Source organism: Lynx canadensis, chromosome C1 (genome assembly GCF_007474595.2).
Source record: "Lynx canadensis isolate LIC74 chromosome C1, mLynCan4.pri.v2, whole genome shotgun sequence".
In the NCBI taxonomy this organism is placed as follows: Eukaryota; Metazoa; Chordata; class Mammalia; order Carnivora; family Felidae; genus Lynx; species Lynx canadensis.
This window is the reverse complement of record NC_044310.1, coordinates 101,347,136-101,361,143: the sequence shown is the minus strand read 5'-3', so window position 1 is coordinate 101,361,143 and position 14,008 is coordinate 101,347,136. Positions and strand designations below refer to the sequence as shown.

The window sequence follows — 14,008 nt, the reverse complement described above, 5'->3', positions numbered from 1 at the left end:
TCAAGTACGGATTATTTCCTTGGGATGGTTTTCAGGTATTGGGAAGTGATCTTGAGTAATATTTGATACAACCAAATTGCAGAGCCTTGGGAACATTCGGACACCCCTCTATGCTTCCTGAAGCTCATTGTCATGGGACTTGACCTAAAAACACTTTTTACTCAGCCAGCTTTGAGTCATTTGTGGGAATACATGACAAGGTTGGTATATATTTTTTTCTGCCCATTTGGGACACTTCCAGGTTATATAAAGGACCAGTAGAAGTGTGGCAGCAGTAACTTATTTGTGGTCCAAGTGTGGTTTGACAACTGCAGCTCTACAGAACTCCATGCCATCTGCTCTGTCTCTGTTCTCCTGGTGATACTGACTTATGTAAGAGCTATTAAAGATTTAACACAGCAGAGCAGCATGCATGGGGAAACCATTCATCAACATGCAAAAATAACATAGTCCCTAAAAATTACATTTGTTTCAATTACTAGTTCCTAACTGCACTTTATTTTAGGACCCATTACTATTCTTTGGCTACTATATCTTGCTTTCTGCAATTCTCTCTTTAAACTGCTATAGTTTAAGTGTGGGTCCTGGAAAAATGGTGATGTCAGTGATTTGACTTCCACTTCCCTGGGAGCCTCTCCCATAATTTTTTGTAGAGTCTTTCCATTTTCTATTTGTTGCCCAACCTCTATGAAAGTTTCTTCTCAGGAAAAGATCTGTCACCAATCATTCACACCTTGATGCAAATTTAGACCAGTATGTTACCTTTCCCTGGGGTGTATGCACTTTAAGTTTTTCCTCTAAATATATAACAACATTTTGCCTGTTTCTAGAGGAATTTAAGCTCTATTCCATCAAGCAACGGGATTAGTATTTTACTAGGTGAGAGCCTTCCTTGATGTCCCTGATATTCTACCTGGCAACTCTTATGAATAAGGCTGCTTCTTCCCATAAACTATACATCAATTCCCAATTTAGATATAGACTAAAGGCCTGAACTCATCCTAACCTAGGTGTAGTGGTACAGCCACTGTGAAAAAACAGCATGGAGTTTCCTCCAAATATTAAAAATAGAACTACCTCACAATCCAGTAATCACATTACTGGGTATTTATCCCTCAAATACAGAAACACCACCAAAGGGATATTTGCACCCCTGTTTATTGCAGCATTATTTACGTATGGAAGAAATACATCAACAGATGAATGGATAAAGAAGATGTTGTATATACATATGATGGAATATCATTCAGCCATAAAAAAGAATGAAAATCTTGCCATTTGCAATGACATGGATGGAGTTAGAGAGTATAAAGTGAAGTGAAATAAGTCAGAGAAAGACAAATACCATGGGATCCCACTCATATGTGGAATTTAAGAAACAAAACTAATGAGCAAAGGAAAAAAAAGAGAGAGACAAACCAAGACACAGACTCTTAGATATATTCCCCAGTTATCTGAGGGGAGGTGGGCAGAGAGATGGGGGAGATAAGGGAGAAGAAGGAAAAAAGAAAAAGACTGTGGATTCCATTTTAGGAATACTCTTTTGCGATCTTTCAGATTGCTCACCCAAGGAAAAGCCAGCTGCCATGTTATGAGGCACATACTTGTGAAGAGACCTTCATATAAAGATCATGTAAAAAACAGGTTGGGACTGGAGAGAAGACTGAATAATTGGACTATTAATTATTTTTATGTTTAAATAATAACAAACTCCCCAAACCATGAGGCCAGGTCTTCCTGAGGACAAGTGGACAGCCTTGGCATTTGCTGAGTCCCCTCCTGCACAGGGGTTCTCACTAAGTTAGCGGACATTGGGCCTAGCAGAATTCTTGGCGTGAGGGATTGAGTCTTGCCAACAATCACATAAATGCAAGTGGATCCCTCATAACCAAACCTGCAGATGAGACCACAGCCCTGGCCTATGACTGCAACTTCATGAGAAAATTTGAGCCAGATATACCCATCTAAGACAGGTCTGGATTTGACCCAGTGAAGCTTTGAAATAATAAGTGTTTGTTGTTTTAAGCCTTTAATTTTTTTTTTTTTTAATTTTTCAACGTTTATTTATTTTTGGGACAGAGAGAGACAGAGCATGAACGGGGGAGGGGCAGAGAGAGAGGGAGACACAGAATTGGAAACAGGCTCCAGGCTCTGAGCCATCAGCCCAGAGCCCGATGCGGGGCTCGAACTCACGGACTGCGAGATCGTGACCTGGCTGAAGTCGGACGCTTAACCGACTGCGCCACCCAGGCGCCCCAAGCCTTTAATTTTTAGAATAATTTGTTACACAGTAATAGAAAAACAAATACAGGAGACCAGTGACTTGAATTGCCAACAGTGTCCTAAAAGGTGGATTTACACTCTTTGCTTTATACTTTCTGTAAAAGCAAGACTTACTCCTGATGTTGTGTGATAATTCATCAAATTGGCTTGCTGGGGTTCATTGCCAATTCTTCCCTCTTCCTTCCCACTTCTTCCTTGAGCCAGTCACACCCTAACTTAACATGTTTCTTATTAGAAATCCACTATCTTTCCCTCCATCTACCTCCTTCCTTGTTTTTATTCAGAGTAAAGGAGGGATAAAATAATTGGAGTTAAAGTGAGACATTAATGCCCCTGGACAGATGCATTTGGGAGTGATGTGACAGAATGTTCAGGAGAATGTGCTGGAGCCCTGGGACAAAATGTGGTTGATGATCACCCAAGATGGCATGCAGAAGCTGAGAGCTAGGGGTGAGGGACCCAGGTGACAGCTGTTGTTTTTTTGTGCCCTTCTTTTGTTGACAATCTGGGAAGGATCCGTTCTGCTGGGTTTTTGTGGGGGGAGAGACTGATGAGCAGGATTTAGGTTTATTCTTAGAATACAGAATCTTTTAGGTTAGCAGTAAAAGCTGAGTTGAGACTCATTCTCTTTCAATCTCCAGCATCACGTCTGTTGTTTCTTGGGTCAAGGGCAGGAGTGGCTGCTAAGCGAGCAACATTTGTGTCTTCACTGAACAAATTTTGAAGGAAGGAAAAATGCCTACTCAGGCAACACACCCTGACTTCCTTTAAAAGCTTCAGAACATATGTCTTAAGAAAAATACTTCTATTTGAAGCTACTGAAAAGTAAAAGAGGGACTCAACAATAGGTGACAAGGACATTCAAAAGACACAAGGCAGAAACTCAGAAGGGCAGAGTTTACTAACGACACTGATACTCCTTGGTGGAAACAAACTCTAATCCATGACCTTACCACAGAGAAACTCCTATTAAGGGATCACAACAAGGATCAATGAGATGGAAATTAATGAAAGTAAAAAGGCTGACCACGATCAGGTATCTCTAACTGCGCTCGAATTCTCAGGACACTGTGTACAGAAGTAATTTCTTTAAGAAGGTGGCTTTTTTACTTTATCTGAATGCAGGGCTGGATGGAACACTTTTGAATATATCACAGGATAGTGATGTTGCAGGGCTGGCTGTATGAGGACAGTTTCTTCCCCCACAGTATGCTGCAAAGCACCTTGCCTTTTACATCCAGTTGGCCAGTCAGATTCTGTCTGATTGAAAGGCTCTGTCCTATTGGCTAAAGCAGGCAAATGGTCTGTCTCTGCATACTACATAGCTTCTGATTTTGGCTCCATCAATAGACACACTTCCTTTCTATCACTCAACTGATAATGACAATCATTCAGAACAAAATAAGATGGAAGGGCGAAGCCAGAATAATAGACACACAAGGCAAGACAACAGTAGCAGAAATTACATGCTCTTTTCCTTTTCTTCTCTCCTTCCATCTAGGGTAACTTTCCCTTTAGATTTCCCTCTGAATTCACAGCATGATAAAAAAGCCTCATGAGCTCTTACCTAATTCGTACCAAAGAGGTATTTGATAAAAAGATGATATAAAAAGCAGGTTGTGACTGGAGAGAAGACTGAGTAGTTGGACAAGTAGTAGTTTGTTTGTTTCAATAACAACAAAGTTCCCAAATCATGAGGTCAGTTCTTCCTGAGGACAGATGGACAGCTTCAGCATTTGCCGGGTCCTATCCTGCATAAGAGTTCTTACTGAATTAGCAGATACGGGCTTACTAGAATCCTTGCTGGGGCTGGGAGTGGGTGCAGATTAAAACATGGAGCTTATTATGCTCTAAGGCCACGTATATCTCAGGCAAGGAAAACTAGACAGACGTAGGAGTATACATGAAAGACTGTTTCTGTGTAGAAGAGCATTTTCATATTTGGAGTAAAGCAGAATGATTAGATCATTTACTTAAATTTCTTTTGATTTAAGGTTGACACAAGTGATGAGGTCCCGAGTAGGCTATGACTGGTGCTTAAGAAAGTAACCAAGCAAACAAACAAATGTACAAACAAACAAACAAAGCAAATGAAAGTAGTATTGTGGCATGGAAAACAGCTTTCATAGAAGTGAAAGGCCTATCTGCTAGTTCAGGTATAACCTATTTGCTACAATAGAAACATATTCTTGAGCACAAATGTATTTTAAAATTTCTAGTAGCTCCATTAAAAAATAAATTAACAAGTTAAGTTAATTTTAATAATTTATTTTATTTAACCTAACAATAAAAATGTATAATAACAGCATGTTATCAAAGCAAAAAAATGAAATGTTTTATGTTGTTTTTACACTAAATCTTTGAAACTCAGTGTATATTTTACACTATGGTACACTTCAGACTGGTCAAATTTCAAGAATTCAACACAACATGTGGCTAGTGGCTATCGTATTGGGCAGTAAGATTCTACACCATCCTGGCCACTCACCCTCTGTATGACCTTGGCTAAGCCATTTTCTCTTCTATGGCTCATGTTTTCATATCCATAGAAAAGAGGACTAGTCTACATCACTCTTTTTCAAAGTTTTTAGCACAGGAAATAACATGGATGGATAAGATTTAAATTGTAGTTGTTGGGAAGGAAGTTGTCATTGTATGACATGTCTGTGAATTGCACAATCTTTAGAGTCCCCTTTAGACTTATTAGGATTGTCTTTAATGACTGACCCACTTTAAGTTGTGCCCATATTTGTCCAACATTAACCACATGTCAGATCTTGATCACATCTTCTTCAATTCTTATGCCTTTTTTGAACCAGAAGAGGGAAAGAAAAGCAAGGAGTGTAATATGAAGGAGAAAACTGGAGGGGACAAAGATAGCAGAAGGAGAGAGAAAAGAAAAAGAGTGGAAAGTTTGAGAGTGGAGTGAAGAAAGTACTTTATACATGCATGAATACTGTGAAGCCAAATTAAAACCACCAAGAAAAGAAGTGGACCATGTTTCCACCTCATTCCACCCTTAAGCCTCAGTGACCCTTTTCCAATCCCAGACTGTTGAGAACTACACAATTTAAGTCTATGATGGTGAAACAGACAACTTCCTTGAATAGTCACTCTCTCCTGTCATTCTTTTTTTTTTTGTATTATTCATCAGATACAGATTGCTCATTTGTTATAAACCAGTCACTGTGCAGGTGCTGGTGGTGGGTGTTTGTAAGGAGTCAGCCTACCCAGCTTATCTCATCTCTTCCCATTGCATTCTCTCTTAATAAAGAACGACGTTACCAAATGTTTCCATCTGGCTGGATTGTGCTGCAGTTATGGCTTCAGGACCAGAAGGTGGTTTGCTGAACTCAAGGCTTCTAATCAGGGAGTCCCATGGGGACTATTAGTGCCCACTACCATCCCTGTGCTCTTCTGCATTGTCCAGTCTCTCTTACGGTTACTTGGCCATGTGACTAGTGTAGCCTATGGATTGTGAGAAATGATGCTTGTCACTTCAGGGCTGACATGGTGAGGGTCATCGTCAGCTTTCTATATACTCTCTTTCCTCTCATCTGACCATTAAACCATGCCTGGGCCACAGAGGAGAGGAAACCTGGATCCCTGAGCTATGCTTAAGAGAGCCACTCAACCTGCCTTGGACTACGATATGAGCAAGAAATAAGCTGTTCTTGTGGTAAGCCACTGGAATTTGGGGGTTTGCTACAGCTGTTGGTGTTATTACCCTGATGGGCACGATGGCCCATGGCTGGTGAACTGGTTCCTTTCTAAGGGAGACATTGTGCTTGGGTAGCAACCTGAAAATGACCCTGAATGTCAGGGCTATTTATTTCCATTGCATTGAGTATCCTGACCAATACCTATAGCTGACCTTTTCTATATTGGTGAGCATGCTTCGCAGTCTTTCTTAATGAACAGGAGTGCCATGTGCAGAGGTAGATAGTCCCTGAGCCAGATTCCATATTCAAGGGATACTCATATCAATGAAGGAAATGTAGTTTTTTTCATTGGACCATATGAAGGGAAGAGTCCACATTTTTTAAAGAAAGCACAAATTATACCTTACATTTTTATTGTTCAAAGTGTATTCCCATCTACCATCTGAAGTGACTCTCACCAGTATATGTGAGATAAACACAATAATATATCAGTTTCAACAGATAGAGAAATTGAGACTTGAAGAAGCTAAGTGACTTTTTCAAGATGATACTGAGGTTGGGATAGCTGAGATCAGAATTCTGTCTGAAGTGCTACTGTGCCGCTTGCCTTTAACCAGTGTGCTTATCACGCTAATTTAGGATTCTTCAGCAGTGGATGTAAAATTATGTACCAACAATACCATTTAAGCTTCAAATATAAGTTATTTGTATTTTAAATGATATCATATATCTATTAATGAAAGCTTACATTTTATTTACCCAGCAAATTAGTTCTCCACGGAACTTTCATATTTGTTGTCTTGTTTAATCCCTATAAAAACTGCAAGGAAGGCAGCAAAGGTATCATGCCCATTTTATAACTGAGGAAACTGAGGCAAGAGAAGTTAAGGACAAGGTGGGCAGAGCCAGGATTGAAATCTGTCTTTTAATTCTAAACCTAAAGCTTCCCCCCCCCTTTTTTTTAAAAATGTATTTATTTATTTTGAGAGAGAGAGAGAGAGAGAGAGAGAGAGAGCATAAGTGGGGAGGGGCAGAGAGAGAGGGAGAAGAGAGAATCCCAAGCAGACTCCACACTGCCAGCACAGAGCCTGACGTGGGGCTCGAACCCACCAACTGTGAGATCATGACCTGAGCCAAAATCAAGAATCGAATGCTTAAGTGACTGACCCACCCAGGTGCCCCAAGCTTTTTCCCTTCTAATATGCTGTTTTAAGACATATGAGAATATCTGTTCTACAAGTAATAAAATATATTTTTTAATACCTAATGAAATGAAATTAACTCCATCAGCAAAATTTTCTGAATATCTACTAAGTCCCTGGTACGTTCCAGGCCTTCTTCAATCCCAAGTGCCTGCTATTGCCGAGTCTGGCCTGTCTTGTACCATTTGTCAGTTTCTGGCAGATTGATTCTGTGTTAGATGGTGCCAGCTTTCCTGGAGGAGGTAATTCAAAGCCCATTCAGTTCAGGCCCCACACATCTTCCCTCAAAGGATTGAAAGCTGCATCTCCTCATGAGGACCGGTGTGTTTATGTGGGAAAGAATAGGAGACATACTTAGGGAACACTCTCACTCATAGCCCTTCAAGTCATGGGCAATGGATAGGAGCTTCCTGTGTGATTATAAAACCCCCAGTTGTCCAGGTAGAGAGGACAGCACACATATTCCCCAAGAATGTTGCAGCCAGGTGACTATGGGCTTCCTGCAGATTGTACCTATGTCTCTAGAGACATAGATGTAGTACTGCTCTAAGACTGTTCCTTCATCTTAAAATTTGCCTGTCTTACTTCACATTCCAAATGACTGAATAAATAAGGTTCAGTCACTCATGAAACACTTACTGAATATATGCCATGCTGTGCTAACCTGTGCAGGTGTGCAAATAAGCTAGGATTTGTGTTTTTGTTTTCGGTGGGAACTTTCTAGAAACACTTGTAGTAACACTTTCACCACAGGAAACACTCCAATATCAGGAATATGACATTTGAATTATTCATTGATTATATATATATATATATATATATATATATATATATATATATATACATTTTTTTTTTTTAAATGAACGTTGACCATGTGGCAGGTATTTAGCTGACCACTCGGCACAGAATTGGGAGCAAATGTAGTCATGCTTTCTGAAGTATAGTTAATGTTTTGGGAGGGGCAAGCCTTTTGGTATCCTATGAATCATATAATATAGGAGGTTATCCATATAGGAGGTTGCAGGGCAGTTCTGCATAAAAGGGTGGGGATTAGTGACTTAAAAACATGTTTTGCCTTCACATTGTTTCTAAGAACCCAATAAATGCTTGCTGACTGACTGATCAAAACCTCATACTAAGTTACATGAAGCCACACTAGTGCCATCTTTTTTGTTTCATTTCTAGACAGTACTAGATAAGTGAACATGGGGAGAATAGGTTTAGAACATTTGAGACCATAAGACATGGGTATAAAGGACACCTTAAGTGCCTAGAGTCTCATCCAACTTTGCCCCCTTTTCCTAAATCAACTAGATGATTTTCTTAACCCTCTCAAAGACCCAGATTTCTGAGATGATGAGGTTGAAGGTGGGTCTGCTCTTCATAGACTCTGGTTGGTTATGTTCTACAGGGAAAGGGGCAGTCACTTGCCAGCAGCAATTTTTCATCATTTCCTCACGGCGTGCAGTTCCGAGGCCTGTAGAAAGCTGTGCGTGACCCAGGCCTTTCTGTAAGTCAGCTAATGATCGCCCAATCCACTGGAGAAAATTGATTGTGTCAAAGCTCATGAAGAGCTATGGGCTGATCAATGTCTCAGTGAAGTCAAGTTTCACACAGAACTGCCCAAAGCTGGAATTAAATGTCAGGTACAATTTAACACTGACGCCCTAGTAGTGTCTTTGGAGAGGGAGCCTCACAGCTCATTCTGCACGTCAGATTAACTCCCCCATGGCGGGCTCCCTTGGCTAAGTGATCAGGGTCTGGCAGGTTGCCACACCACAAGTTTCTCTGTAAGATCTGCAAAAGTGGGAACTTGGTGCTCAGGCTGCTCTGTAGTCGTACATCCTGTCAAAGCTAGAAGGGAAATGTCTTGGGGAAGAAAGGAGAGAGGTGTTGGGTGTCAGGCCTGATTTAAGTAAGGCCATGGCATTGAGTGGGGAGCTGTAAGTGGAACTTTCTGGAAAGAATCCTGTTGGCAAGAAGGCTAAAAGGGGAGCTAGAGGAGGGCTGCTTTGTGCCATGTTATGACCAGGCTTCAGGACCTTTGTGATTTACTTCTGCTTAGCTTCTTGCACTAATAGCCTGCTAATGTTCTTTACATGGCTTCCAATCAAGTCAAAGAGGTAGTTTGATCTACAAAAGCCACGTCTCCCCTGTAGCTTTGCTTTCTTTTTTCTCTTTCCTCTCTCCTCCATATATCAAATCCTACCATCCTTCAATGCCCAGATCAAATGTCCATTTCTTCATGAATCTTCCATTGACTCCTCCAGCTTAAAGGATTTTCTCATCTCCTGAAATCCTGCAGAATCTAACTCTATCATCTTTTATGCCATTTTAAATTTCCATTCTCTATTAGATGATGATTTGAGAATAGGATCCAGGTCTGATTTATTTCCCTGTCCCCAAATTTCTACACAATATTTTCATTACTTCTAAAATGTATAATACTCTTTAATAATGGGTTTATGATACTGAATTTCTATGTATTTCTTTTATAACTGTTGTCAGTCAGTTTAGGCTGTTATAACATATCACCATAGGCAGGGTGGCTTATAAACAACAGAAATTCATTTCTCACTGCACTGGAGACTGGAAATCCAAGATCATGGTGCCAGTATGGTCAGGTTCTGGTTAGAGCCTTCTTCAGGATTGCAGATGGCTGACTTCTTGTTGTATCCTCACATGATGGAGTGAGCTAGCTCTCTGGCCTCTTCTTATAAGGGCATTAATCCCATTCATGAGGGCTCCACCTCCTGACCTAACCACCTCCTGAAGGTCCCACCTCCAAATATCATAACATTGGGATTAAGGTTTCAATATATGGGTTTTGGGGGAGACACATCTGGTGCACTGTAGAGCCAAAGTCCCAAGTTGCCCAATTGAGAGCATCTGTCCTGTCATTCTGATTAAGCTTCTTCTCCATATTTACGGCCAATATCTGGTTTGTAAATGAGAGACTTTGTTCTTTTTGATTACTTGTGGATGAGGTGAGACCACATGGCTTATTTTAGAATCAATCTTGTATTTCTAATAAATTCAGCTTCTTCTAGGGTCATGTTCAGTTTCTCTGTCAGCATATTTAATGTTGATACACTGCTAGATGCAATCAAAGGTCTCAAATATGAAAAGAGAAGCGTTTTCAAGGAAATCCTCAAGACCAACCAGCAAGAAGTCCATAAGCACCTACTCACATCTCCTCCTTCAACAAACTGAAATAGGGTCTTTATATGTGAAAGACTCTCACTGAACAACTTTGATGGTCTTTTAGCCCCTGCTTGTATTTTCCAACATGTTTGTTATGACTGCTGTAGTCAAACAGTGGAGAATATAGGCACACATGGTATGAATTGTTTTAAGATATTGTGGCTGGTAAAGAAAAGACTAATAATATTATTAACTGCTTTGGGGCTAATTAAAGAACAAAGAGACCAGTGAATGGGCCATGTTCACTGACGATGAGACAAGAGTAGACGAATGACAGAATTTTTATCTATGTTTCCTCTTCATCATGTGAGGCCTTCCATGACTGCATTAGAATTTCAGAGGACTGTTTTCTTCAGCGTGAACTCAAAGCATTTCTATCCATTACTGAAACATACTCTGAAAAAGTAAAGATTTCCTGCCATTGCTAAGTAATTGCTACAGTCATATTGGAATTTTGCATACCTGAGAGCCTGTCTATAATAATGCTGCTTAAAATCCTGTTCAAAGCTAGGTTGCCAAACAGCATCCATCTGTCTCTCGTTGACTGCATTTACTTTGTAGTTTTTTGATCTTCGAAAATCTTTACAATTAGTTCCATTTCTGCCTGAAGTTGTCTCAGTTGTGCAACAACCATGTTGTTTTTTCTTTTTTCCAAAGCATGAAGATACTATCAAAATAAAGGTTTTGTGAGATCCACAGCAGACTTTACCACATTAGCAACACTAAAAAGATCCGATTTCCCTCATAATACTTATTTTTCATTGTATATCTTCCTCATTAAAAGAAAGCAGAAAATCTAGATCCCCATCCAAATGATGTACAAGGTGAGAAGTCAGGTTCTACTCCACCATCTTGCTTTAAAAAAAAAAAAAAAAAGGTCTGCTTCATTTTTGTCTTTACTACTTCATTCAACTCCTTCCTCAAAAGTGGTTTTCAATCAGTATTTGATTGATGCTTGGATGATGAGTGGTTATAAATTCTCAAAGTTCTCTTCCTCAATATGTGGAATCCATAGGACTGAACTGATCCTAGATTGGCCTGAACATGTAGAAGCTGAAGGCACAAGAAAGGCAAGTACTCACACCCTACAAAAGCACCTCATTTGTTAGTATCTATCAAAGCAGGGAGGGATGAGCAGTTAAAGTAGCACAGACTATGTGCCTACTCAATCTGTTTAGCAGTTTACCTACTACCAACAGCACAAACATTCAGGACAAACTGATTTTGCTTGCATTAATTAGCATCAATTATAAACTGTTTGCATTTGAGTTAGAGCATTGTTATTTTAAAACTTTGAGCAGTGAAAGAAAAGGAAGAAGGATTGAGAATAAAGTGAAAGACAAGAAGTTGAAAGAAAAGGAAAAGAGGATCATGAGACCAGCAGTGAGATACTTAAACTGAAATTTTGGCTTTATCTCTGATTTGTGGTGTGACCATACACAAATTCTGTAACCTCTCTGAGTCTAGCTTTCTTTTCTAAGAATTGGCAAAAATAACCACCTGGTAGGCTTGTTGTAAAGACTAAGTTAGTTTCTGTTTATAAAATGTCTACATACTGACTGGCACCAGGTATGTAGGCTCAAAAGTGATAACTATTTACTGAATAGGTGAGTTTTTGGATACAGCTATGTGTATGTGTACATTGGCCATTCATTTTTCAATTTTGAGACTAACACAATTTTCAGTAATTTCATGAGAAAACTCTCATGATCTTAGGAAAAGAGAATGTCTAACTTGTGTAGACAAGCCCAATAAAAGATTTTCATTGCACACAATAGCAATCAACATTTACTTTACACTTAAGTTTCCAGGGATAGGTCTAAATATTTACATGCATTATTTTATTTAATCCTTTAGAATGACACCAAGAGGTAGGTAGTATTAACCAATCCAATCTTCCAGCTTAAAAACCCAAAATTCAGAGAGATTATGTTTCTTGTCTGGAGTCAGCAACTAGGTCTGGAAAGGGAATACAAAGATCTCTAACCTCACAGTTGGATCTCTTATAAAAGAAACTCAGGGTATACCTTCTAAGCTTACAATTAAGGCTCCTTACTTACATTTACACATTGTTTAGCAGTTTACAAAGAGATTTCATACAATTCTTACTTGGTCCTTCTAGAGACCATTTTAGGGAGTCAGCCTACTCTTAAGAATCAGTCAGCCATTCACGAAGTAAGACCTAGAGACAGAGATCTGTTCAGGTAGCATAGCTGGGAGGCAGCAGACCTGAACTCAAATGTTGAACTTCCAACTCCAAGTCTGGGGCTCTTTTTATTGCCCCACAGCTGTTAATGGGTTTTAGAACATGCACCTAGCTTGGAATTGATTTTGAAGCCTTGAAGCATAATTTTCAATTAATGTTAATGCAACAAACTTCAGTTCCTTGCTTGCTGTCTCAGGTTTGGGATTATGAGGGACAGGTGTAAAGAGACTTTAGCTCTGGAGAGGAACTCTCTGCACTGGATCCTAATCACCATGGACAATTGCCATGAACACTTTCTCCTTTTCCTGCTGGCACTTGCAGGAGAGCCTACTTTCTGAAGCCCACTTATGCTGGCAAAGAATCTACAGGAATTCTTTGTAAAAATGTGCAGTTGTTACTTCCTTAGGTTAAGATTTTTATTGCTTAAAAGTTTTCACTGTGAATAATTATATGAAAGGCTTTAAAAAATATATATGTGTACCATTTAGAGAATAATGATAAAGCAAACATCTCGCAATCACCTCTCAATTTAAAAACTAGAACTTTTACCAGTGAATTTTCAAAAGCCCCTTCAATGACCCTTCCCGATCACACTCTAGAAATAGTCACTATCTTGAATTTTGTGTTACTATTTTCTTGCTTTCACATAATTTTATCACCTATATAAGAATCTCCATGAGGCAGATCCTTTAGTTTTGCCTGGTTTCAAGTTTTATATGAACTGTATCATATTGTGTGTGTTCTTTGCTATTTGCTTCTCTCTAAAATCTTTGCTTTTGAGATTGACCCACGTTAATGCAACGGATAATTTATTTCAACTATTACATAGAGCTCCATTTTATGAACATGCCACGATTTATTTATCCATTCTATTGTTTATAGAAATTTGGGTTTTTCCTTTTTGTTACTATGAACAATGTTGTTTTGGACATTTGTACATGTGTCTTCACAAACACATGTATAAGAATTTATCTCCAGGGTATATACATATGTAGGACTTGAATTTCTAGTGACAAAGTATAAGTATGTTCAGATTCACTAGATAATGTCAAACGTTTTCAAAGTGGTTGTATCAATTTATACTCCCTCTTCTAATAAGGAAGAATTGGTTTACATCCTTGCTGCCTCTTGGTGCTTTCAACTTTTCAAATTTTTGTTGATCTGGGGTTGGGGGGGTGGGGGGTGGATAAAATCTGATATCACTGTGGTGTTTTAATTTGCATCTTTTCTGATGATTAATGAAGTTGAATATCTTGACATATTTAAGGATCATTTGCGTTTTCTAATCCATGAAATTCTGATTCATGTTTTTTACTCATTTTTTAATGAGTTGATCATCATTTTCTTTTAGTTCTTCAAATATTCTGATTATTAATATTTCACCCACTTTATGTGCCACAAATACTGTTTTCTAGCAAAAAGATACTAGTTTTTAGCTGTATCTATCTATC

The 14,008-nt window shown here is 39.1% G+C and overlaps 1 pseudogene; it reads right to left on the bottom strand.

Moving 5' to 3' along the window:
• Positions 1 to 8,457: 8,457 nt before the first annotated feature.
• LOC115519780 lies at positions 8,458 to 10,985 on the bottom strand (annotated as a pseudogene).
• Positions 10,986 to 14,008: the final 3,023 nt, after the last annotated feature.